The sequence below is a fragment of the Helianthus annuus genome, chromosome 2 (genome assembly GCF_002127325.2).
Source record: "Helianthus annuus cultivar XRQ/B chromosome 2, HanXRQr2.0-SUNRISE, whole genome shotgun sequence".
Classification (NCBI taxonomy): Eukaryota; Viridiplantae; Streptophyta; class Magnoliopsida; order Asterales; family Asteraceae; genus Helianthus; species Helianthus annuus.
The window spans coordinates 101,059,198-101,069,713 of NC_035434.2; the positions used below are offsets into that span (position 1 = coordinate 101,059,198).

The 10,516-nt window shown below is 33.9% G+C and overlaps 1 long non-coding RNA gene across 2 annotated transcripts; it reads right to left on the reverse strand.

The window, feature by feature from the left end:
- Window positions 1-6,111: 6,111 nt before the first annotated feature.
- Window positions 6,112-8,409, reverse strand: LOC118484042. Of its 2 annotated transcripts, none has more exons than XR_004872599.1 (5): window positions 8,307-8,409; window positions 7,942-8,097; window positions 7,282-7,369; window positions 6,448-7,196; window positions 6,112-6,311 (listed from the first exon to the last, which is right to left on the reverse strand). It is a non-coding gene; the product is annotated as an uncharacterized LOC118484042 (long non-coding RNA). The 2 variants fall into 2 exon arrangements; XR_004872600.1 differs by lacking the exon at window positions 8,307-8,409 and adding an exon at window positions 8,201-8,244.
- Between the last annotated feature and the right edge of the window lie 2,107 nt (window positions 8,410-10,516).

Consider the following 10,516-nt stretch of genomic DNA (forward strand, 5'->3'; position numbering starts at 1 on the left):
ACAGTGAACAGTCAGCAGCCGCATACCACCGTAATCAGTCACGGGTAAGTTTCTTTGTTATTTTTGATGATTTTTGGCTGGTTTTTGGTTGATATTATCCACCTCCAGCGGCCTATTATAGCCGCATACTAACCATAGTAGACATGTGCTTCGTTTTGTTTTCATTATGTAATGGTGGGTTATATAAATTAAGTTCTTTTGTTTTACATGACCCGACTCGACCCGAACCGACCCGATTCGAACCAATTTTTTATTTATATACCTTGGGGCCTAAAATTTTTAAAAATGTTACGCACCCCCATTGAAAAATTCCTGGGTCCGCCACTGCAAGGGGCCTTTTAAGCCCTATTGGAAAATTATGGAGTGGCACAGCAATATATCTAACATAATTAACTATAAAAAATGTTTTTTTTAAAGGGTGCCTTAGCCCCTCTAAGCTACTCATCAATCCGCCCCTGGACACGAAGGCGGACTAATATGTCTTGATGCAACTCGTAGTCCTAATTGACTGGCTACCAAGTGTTTACCATATATAGAAAGAAAAAAAGTAGAATATTACTAATAGGGTGATGATCTATTGGCAAATGCAAAACCTTTAAACACTTTGAGAAAGGGAGGTATTGAGATCAAGTTCTACAGACGAGAGAAATAAAAGAAATTTTTAGCCATTCAAAAAAAAGTAAAATATCGAGTTTGGATCCTCGTGTCGTTCCCGTTTTTGTTTAACACTTATCTCATTATGTACTTGACTATTAACTATAACACACCAATATATGTTGTATATTTTTATACGTGTATACCGACAAAAAACCAAGATCAAGCAAATGGGTTTTACGGATTCATGTGCAAACAGTTCTTTTCTATTTAATTGTCCTGTGTAAATATATCCTTTGTTGATTTATTTCCCTCCGATTATTGTGCCATCCTTGTTATGGCCACTACTAAATAAATATTATTACTATACTAATTGGTTGTTATTATTTCCCTCCGATTATTGTGTCATCCTTGAATATTTGAGTTGTTGGGATTAGTTGTTAAAATGTTTAAATTTATTTATTTTAATTTAATGGTTGGTTCAGAATTATGGACATTGTGGTTCCACCTAATATGATCAATCAAGTTCTTAACCACAAAATAAAATTGTACTTGAAAGTAAGTGGGATTCCTTCGCATAATGTGGAAAAATACTGTATATGCATAAAACATAAAACAATATTAGAATAGTATAAACAAAAGTTCAGGTTATAAGTTGCGAAGGGATTTGAAGAGAGGGTATTGAGCGATACGTGGTTTTCTCTTTCAAGCCCAAAATGCACGGGGTGGGAGGTGACGCTTTTTGATACCCACCTTTTTTGTTAAAAAACTAAATAATATAGGCATTTAACCCAATAGTTATTTTTATCCTTTCTAAACCGTTTTATATTGGTATAGTGCAACAATATTTTTTAAAGCTTCAAATTAATCCCTTACACTTTAAATAATATAGGCATTTAACCAAAAAGTTTTATTTTTGCTATTATAACTTTCTTTCATTTGTTTTTTTTTACAAATAAATTCGCGATATAGTTTTTTTAGAAAATGACCAAGCTGGTTCTCATGGAAAAAAATATTAATTTACTTTTACGTTATCTAAAGTTAGTGCTTTAAAATCGTCCATTATTAATTAGAACAAGTTGGTTTTGATTATATATTGTAAGTAATATAATATAGTAGCTTAAACATTTGATTCTTTACCATTTGGTCCGTATGCAGATTACCCGCTGTAACGTGCGATGAAAAAATCCTAGTTATTTTTAATATAACAGTTTGTTTGCATATTAATAGAATTTTCTTTTGTTTTTTAGTGAATAATTATGTTTAGACTTTAATGATTTTAATATTTGGTCATCAACTTTAATAAAATTATAATTTTTCTTTTTATTTTTTTTAAACCAATTTACACTGCAACCTCTGACCTTTAATAAAATTATCATTTTGAGTTTATTACGAATTTTCTGTTACGGGATTATTTTTATGGGTTTCGTTTTTCTATATCAGCGCTCCAAGCGAGTTATTTTTATCTACAATTTGACTTCAATTTTCGTGTTGTCGTTTCTAAATCGATCGAATGTGTTAAACGTTTTCTTGTTTGGTTTTTATATTTTCATTTGGTACAAGCGGTGATACATAGCCCACCTTGCAAATTATAATTTTGTCCATCTAAGAAAGGTCATGCTATCTCACATCATCTTGTTAAAAATTTGCAAGGTTTTTATATTTTCATTTGGTACAAGCGGTGAACACCCATCAGACTTTCAATTAACTTATTTTTATGCTTAATCGCCCATTGGACCATATAGTAAAGGAAAGTTTTTAATTTGTTCATCAATTGGTGGAGAAGCTACAAGACTGGTTCGCTGAGTAGGCCGAGTTGTGGACGAGTTGAATAAGGTTGTCCGAGTTTGAACTCCAAGAAAGTTCATAAACCTATTATTTTTCTACTCCACATCGCATGATTAAAAATATTGCAAGGGTATGTTGTTATAAAAGGAGAACATCCATCATGCTTTCAGTTACCTTATTCGTCTCATTGGTCATAGTAACAAAAAAGCACATAACATATGTATTTATCCACGTCGATGGAGAATAGAAAATAAAAAAAATGTCGAGTTATATAGATGAATTGCATGTTTATCTTAGCATACTCAATGCATGATCAAAAGTGCTCATGTGATGGTTGGGATATATCATACATCACAAAAGTTAAACAAAACTTCGAGCGTCCCTTGTCTTATAAAAGGGAGGTCCAAGCTAAATTCACTATCGTGACTTTAATTGTTAGCCAACCAAACCTAGCTAAAACTTTCAAGCTTTGTATCCAAGATTAAAGACGGGCGAGATCAATTCATCAACTTGATATCAACTGAATTATTTTAATTTAAGTGAAAGTGTAAAACTGTACAATACCCAACAGTAAGTTAATAATGTGGTTGAATTTTACACCCGCCGCGAAGCGAGGGATTCCCTACTAGTTAATAAAATCGAAATATCAAAATGTCATAGTAACTAGAAAGCAAGCACTCGATGCATGAACATAAATTATAATTATAAATATGTGTAAACTGTAACTAAAGCATACACTTCTGTGAGCCCAAAGCAGTTGTAGGCCCACATAAATTTGCAGTTACCTTTTGAGTTTTTGAAGTGCAGGTATGTTGGGCTTTGAATCTGTAGGTATGTTGGACTCTAAACCTGGGCCAAGATGTGAAGCTGATTCAAATCTTAGGCTACAAACTTCACCATAGAATGTAGATGCTTATCAAAATGAAGAAGACCATGAATCCCAAGCCCTAATCAAGTAAAGACAGAAGACATCAATCGACATTTCAATACTAAACCATTGAATGCTTCTCTGTTTGTTTCATTAAGCAAATTGTTGAGGTTGGTAGGTTTTGTTTGCTACTTTGGCTACAAGCGGACCCGTGGTTGCACTTAATGGTGTCGGTACCTGAACACAACCTTTTCGTTGGCGGACCTTTGAGCGACATTACTTTACATACTCGAATGGATATTATTTTATTAATGTCGTTTACTTGTGTAGCCAAGTGGATGTCGACATAGAGATAAAGAAAAACAACTTCCTATTCAATTATTAAATGAATAGTGAGACGCATGCACCTCTGAACACACCCATTCACATGTAATTATCAATCATGCCATATGGTTTATTGTATTATGAGTGACACAGGTAATTATCAATCATGCCATGTGGTTTATTGTATTATGAGTGATGTACAATTTGAACATATGATATGATATCTCACATCAACAGAATTGGGCAATATTGTAAAAGAATGATATATACCTTGATATCAGTTTTAGTTTTCTTTTTTCTTTTTTTTTTCTAAGGGGCTTTTTTGTTAGGTTTTTAATTAGGAAAAATAAAGAGTAAAATGCCAAAATAAAGAGTAAAATGCTAAAATGGTCTCTGAGTTTAAGCCACTTTTGTCATTTCAGTCCAAAAATGAAACTTTTTGTATCTGGGTCCCAAGGTTTCATTTTTATTGCCATTTTCATACAATTGTCAAACTGGATTAGAATTTTCTGTTAACTTCTTCATTTTTTATCCTTTTCCTCATTTAATTATAATATATATTATTGCATAAAATGATGATTATACCCTTCACTTAAATGAGGAAAACAACAAAAATAAGAGAAGTTAACAGGAAATTCTAACTCAGTTTGCCAATTGGATAAAAATAGGAACAAAAATGAAACCTCAGGAACCCAGATACAAAGTTCATTTTTAGACTGAAATAGCAAAAGTAACCTAAATTCAAGGACCATTTTGACGTTTTACTAAAAAATAATATTCCAGGACACTTAAATTGCTAACATGACAAAGTCTTTAATGCATATATTATTCGTATCAAGACAGAAATGTGAACATATGATAGATATTTCAAATAAAAGTATGATGAAATAAAAACTACATTTCGTATACAAACGGTAAGAATCATTTAAAAAGTGTCATGTGGCATCCAACCAATTATAGAGAAACGGTAAATAATAACCTAAATAACTAGTTTAATACCCGTCCGTTGGACGGGTTACGTGCATTAATGTAATATAACATGAATGAACATAAAGAAATAAAACAGAGTCAGATTACACAAAATTATATGAACTAACGTGACATAAAAAGCTAACCTATATCAAGTGTAGACAAAATTATACAAGGAGACAAACAAAAACAACAATCTTTTATAAAAGGAAAACGAACGTCACAAGTTAACAACCATAAAACAATATAAAGTAAATCTGGTAGATAACACACATCGTTATCCAAAAAAAGGTGGAGAATGCTTCCATTTTCAATGTTTTATTTAATACTTTTTGTAAGAACGACGAAGCATACTTGTCGATTATATTATAACGCAACGTGAATTCGCAGTAAGATGGGGTGGGCATGCAACTTCTAGGGTTATTTTTATTTTTTTTTCTAACTTGTTAGGTTTACTAACCGAAAACACTTGCCTCATCAGCATGATTACCTCAAAAGAATACCCATAAGTGGAAATGGGGGAGATCATAACAACCAATTGCCATAATCCCAAGCCTTACTTGATAATAATCACAAGGAACCGGGAAATATTTTCAAGGAGTACGGATGAGAGGTTTAACCAAATTTTTAAGGGGTGTGGTTGTGATTTTGGCCCTATAAAATACACAAAATTTGTTTTCTTTTTCAAGGGGTGTGTCTACCCATCCAACCCCTTACTAGGTCCCGCCCCTAATCACAAACCAAACATCTTATTGCGTATCTTGCTAAGCAACCATTTGCAAGCCTCAAAATGTAAATCACGTTTTCCGTCATGATATACTTTGGTGGGTTCAAAAGGCTAATATTTTTCATGAATACTACAATTTGTGAATTTGATGACTTTTCTCATCTTTCAAAGGAGATTCGAGATATCTATGGCGATTATAACCATTTATATTCCCCTTGGCATGGAAGTCCACCACAAATGAGACCAACATACCCTGCAACACAAAATATAATAATTATTTTCATTTTCCATTACCATTAGACATTAGTTGACATATAAGTTAAGACACTTGTGTGCTAATCATATCAGATGAGGCAGTATGTTTGTCTTAATTCCCTCAGGAACAAAAACACAGGTCTTGTCCTTTCATTTTCTGAGCATAAAAATGCAAGATAATTTTTTGCCAGCAAAGGAGAACCTTATTAAACAATCAAAACACTGCCAGCAAAAGGAGAACCTTATTAAAGAAACAAAACATACAACCATTTCCTTAGCAAGAAAACTAAGGCATCAGAGAGTAGAGCGTACTGCATACACCAGAACAAAGCAAGACACAACACAACTACAACCACACCCAAGCCAAAGTCTAACCCTTCAAAGGCGGTCCAATTCTCCATGCTAAGACCGTTGATGCGGCATCTCTTCTCCATCCACCAATAAGACCCAACTTGTATTTCTTCGGGACCATATTAGCGGACTTGTGCTTCCAGTTGAAGACCTTATCATTCCGATTAGACCAGAGCCTCCATATAGTCTTCATAGAAATGGCTTGGATCACCTTGTGTCTCTTGGGCCACATATCCTAGTCGTGGCAATGATAAAGCATTTGGGCTACAGAGTCAAAGGAATTGGCACCACCGCACCAGAACCTTTGTCCAGACGCAAACCAACCACCTCACCGTTTTTGCAAAAAGGCACCTGGCCAATAGATCGGTTGTCTCTGGCTCAAGGCCGCAGATCGGACACATCTCGTTCCCCCGATCACATTCCTCTTGGCTAGAGCTAAAAAAACGTCAACATAGTTGCATATAACATATAAGAATATATTTCCTTGTTTTAGATAACCAACAACTTTTGCCAAAAAAAAAGTATCAAAGTTCAAAAACATTAATATAACCTCTGACTCATTGATATGTACCTGAAGAATTAAGAGCATTATCGACATGCATGTTCCTTTAGAGCCCGAGTCGGGTGAGTATCTCGTTGATTACAAGACTTACTCAATTTGTACATGAATTTCCCAATCTTCCACTGTAACTTCACATGCCTCAATTTGTTGCGGCCTTGGTCGAGCAAAAAAGAAAATACCAAAAGCAAAGCATGTAAATTATAACCGGAACAATACACAATTATAATGGGTAAGATGGGTAAATTATAGTAAACAAATATAATGTTGACCCATTTGCTGAATGGGTCAACTTGGTTCTCCTTGCGCATCCATTGTTACCTTGAACCCACAAAATAAAAATGGTAACCTTGACCCTTGTTTGCTAAAATGGTAATCTAACCTGGTTATAAAATGATAATTTGATCCGTTTACTAAAAATGATAACCCTGACCCATTTACTAAAAAAAGTGACCTTGACCTCTTTATAAGCATCATCATCATTTGGGAAAGGCTGGCTCGCGGCTGCAGCAAGCTCAACTTCATGCCTGCAAAAATTTTATAATAATCATTCACCAATATAGCAGGTAATAGGTTTGTTTCGCACAAAGCACGTGACCTTATATATTGTTGAATAAATAAGATCTTTTTAGTGTTTTCTAAGAGTAAATACAATATTTGAAACTCAGGCGGATATATATACAAAAGGAAATATATGGAAGTGTCCCTTGTTATAACAGCTAAAGAGCTTCCATTGGCTGCAACTATCCCATGATCCAGTCCTAAGAAAAGGATAAATTCTTGTTAGTTATTTTAAGTCGTCAAACATGAAGGAAAAAATATTGTGGCTCCAGAACCAGCAAAAACCTTGTAAAGAAGATAGATGACAGTTCATAAGCTACAGAACAAAAAACAGCTCTAGCATCTATAATTAGGGCCCATAGATTTGAAGCACCTGCCACACAATTGATGTATAAACCATCTTCGTTATCTTTCTCTACATGCTAAGTCTCAAGTCTACAACATTGTAATGACATATGTGTAAAAAAAGGTAATAAAAAAAAGTTGAGGCATTCTTGAATAATCATATTATATTATTATTATTATTATTTTAAATGTACACAGTAGCAAAAAAACAGTAAGGAACTCTTCAAACTAAAATTAATACTGGTGAAAAAGTTTAGTATTTGTATCAATACTAAACCCAAGTATTATTTATTATATTTCATTTTCTAAATTGAATCCATGATATATAAAGAGCCTGATACTATAGAACTGAATTCATTGCCAAGGAAGGGAACAGATCATCTTATAGTTCTGCCATTCATTGTTCATTGATTCTTTACTGTCAATTGATACAAAAGATTGAGTTCCCTTTATAAATTACTTATAATATTAATACAAAATGGTATTATTCCAAAAATGAATTTATCCTAGAGTATGACTAAAATACCCCAGTTGATCGATCCTGATAGCATGGTTGATTTATACACCCTAGCAAAATAATCACAAATTATACATACATACCATGAGCAAACACGGTGGCCGTAAAAGGAATGACTGAATCATTTTCAGCATTCAAAGCCTTCACCGTCGCAAATCGCTTCCAGGATATATTCAAAGTCGCCGGTGACAGAAAATTCCGATCTAAAGTTTGCAAATTGCTTGCGCTAAACTGAAGCCCTGTAGTGCAAACAATAATTACATAAGAAACATCACAATACAAAAAACCACTACTAAATTAAGCAACAAAAACAGTGAATAAATGGGTAAAATCAATGAATACATCTTGCTCTGTACGAGATTTAGAACCGAAAATGCAATTAAAGCCAGAAGTAGAAGTAATAAAAACCAACGCCCTTGATGAAGGTTGAAGTGTGTAGTAAACTAACTGGAATTGATTGAGATTTGTGGATTTGATGATGAAAGCTTCCTTTTTCCATTAGGGTTTCCTGTGACGGGAGGTTAAACGGTGGTGATTGGAAACAGCAGGAAAGAATCAGAAGAAATAAAAAATAATAATTTCAGACTAAAGAACTCGCTAACCTTGAACTCGCGGAGAAGAAGTGAATCAGTGGAAGGCATCCTGGTTTGATGAACTGCACCAACTGATGGAAGTTCGAGAACATAAAAATTACAATCATCAGAAACCCTAATTTCAATCTAGATGCTTACCCTATCAATTAGATCAACCCCTGCTCTGGAGAACTCTGTCAATCGTAGGAGGCATCTATTTTCTTGCATTTTTTATTTGGAGATGGAACCCATGATTTATGGGTGGGTGAGAAGCACAAATCGGCAATTACAGGAGCATGGGAACCGTCGTCAAGGAGAACTCCACTTCAGATTTCCTTCTTGCGCTCATCATTCTATATTTAACCTCTTCAAACCCTAAAAATTAGGGGAGAGTGGGCAGTTGAATTGGCGGTTTACCAGGATTGTAGGAGGCTGGAGTTGTGGAGGTCATGAGTGTAGCAAAACCACCAGCTTGAGTTGTGGAGATAATGAGCAGAATAAGACGGTGGTAACCACCTGTGAAGAAACTGGCTTGAACTTCTTTGAACTGCCATGGAAGTTATTTTTATGAGTTTAAGTGGCTTAGATTTCATCTCAGCAAGATCTAATGGTGGAGAATGATTTGAAAACAGTTACACTTAATGGGTTTAATATATATATATAATATCAATTATATTTAATTTCCTATAATTATGCTAACAAGCAATTAATCCTTTATTTGGAACTTACTTTTGTTTTCAATGTGTTTATATAATTTTTCATAAAGTGTTGATATCATTCACATATGTGCTAAAATCAATTATCTTGATTAATTTTCATGTGCTAATATAATTCAAAAGTGCTACTTTATGTATGATTTTTTTTTAGTATGTACTAATTTAACTTTTTTAAGTGCTTGCTACGATATGTCTCACGCTTGTAGGATAAATATGGTTTGTACCGTAAACAACCCCATGCCATATATGATACATCTATTCATATATTACTTAAAACGTCAACATTAACATAGAATGAACTTTTGGACATGGGGAGAACAATCTATGCATGATTTGACCATGAATTTGCAAACCTTTGAACTTGAGCGGAGCCGCCGAGGTAAGTCCAAAGCAGTTTGTAAGCCCACATAAATTTTGCACACACTTTGAACTTGAGCTGAGGTATTTTGGGCTTTGAATCTGTATGTATATTAGGCTCTGAACTTTGGTAAAGATGTGAAGCCGATTTAAAGGTACTATAGGGCCTAGGCATATCTACAAACTTCAGTCATTTATAAGATATTAATCCTCACAAGTCATAACTTACCATTTACCTTGTAAAAAAGTACATATCTATTAATCACCAAGACAAAGAACTAACCGTATATTTGATATGAAGAATTACTCATATATGTGTAAAGAACAAAGTCAATCCTTAAGGCAATTATGAGAATCAAAATGAAGAAGACAAATAAATCACGAGCCCTGATCAAGTAAAGACAAAAGATGATCAGTCGACGTTTCAATACTAAACCATTCAACACTTCTGTGTTTGCTTTGTGAAGCAAAATGTTTGAGGTAGGTAAGTATGGTTGCTTAACTTTGACTACAAGCGGACCCATGGTTGCACTTATTGGTGTCGCGACTTGAACACAACCTTTTAGTTGGCGGACCTTTGACCAACATTATCGTATATACTCGAATAGATATTAAATTATGAATGTCATTTACTTAATTGTGTAGCCAAGTGGATGTCGACATCAGGATGCATGCGAACACTATACATATAAGAAAAACAAACTTTCTATTCAAATTATTAAAGGAATTGTGAGACACATGCACCTCTAGACACTCATTCACAACATGTAATAATCAATCATGGCATATGGTGTATTGTATTATGAGTGATACACAATTTGAGCACATGAATATATCACATCAACATAATAGGGCAAAAATATAAAGAATGATATATAGAGCACATGATATATCCATCAATAGAACATGGCAAAAAAGAGTAAAAATACTAAAATGGTCCTCTTAGTTTATGTTACTTTTACCAACTTCAGTTTAAAAAAATGAAACTTTTTGTATCTGTGTCACTGAGGTTT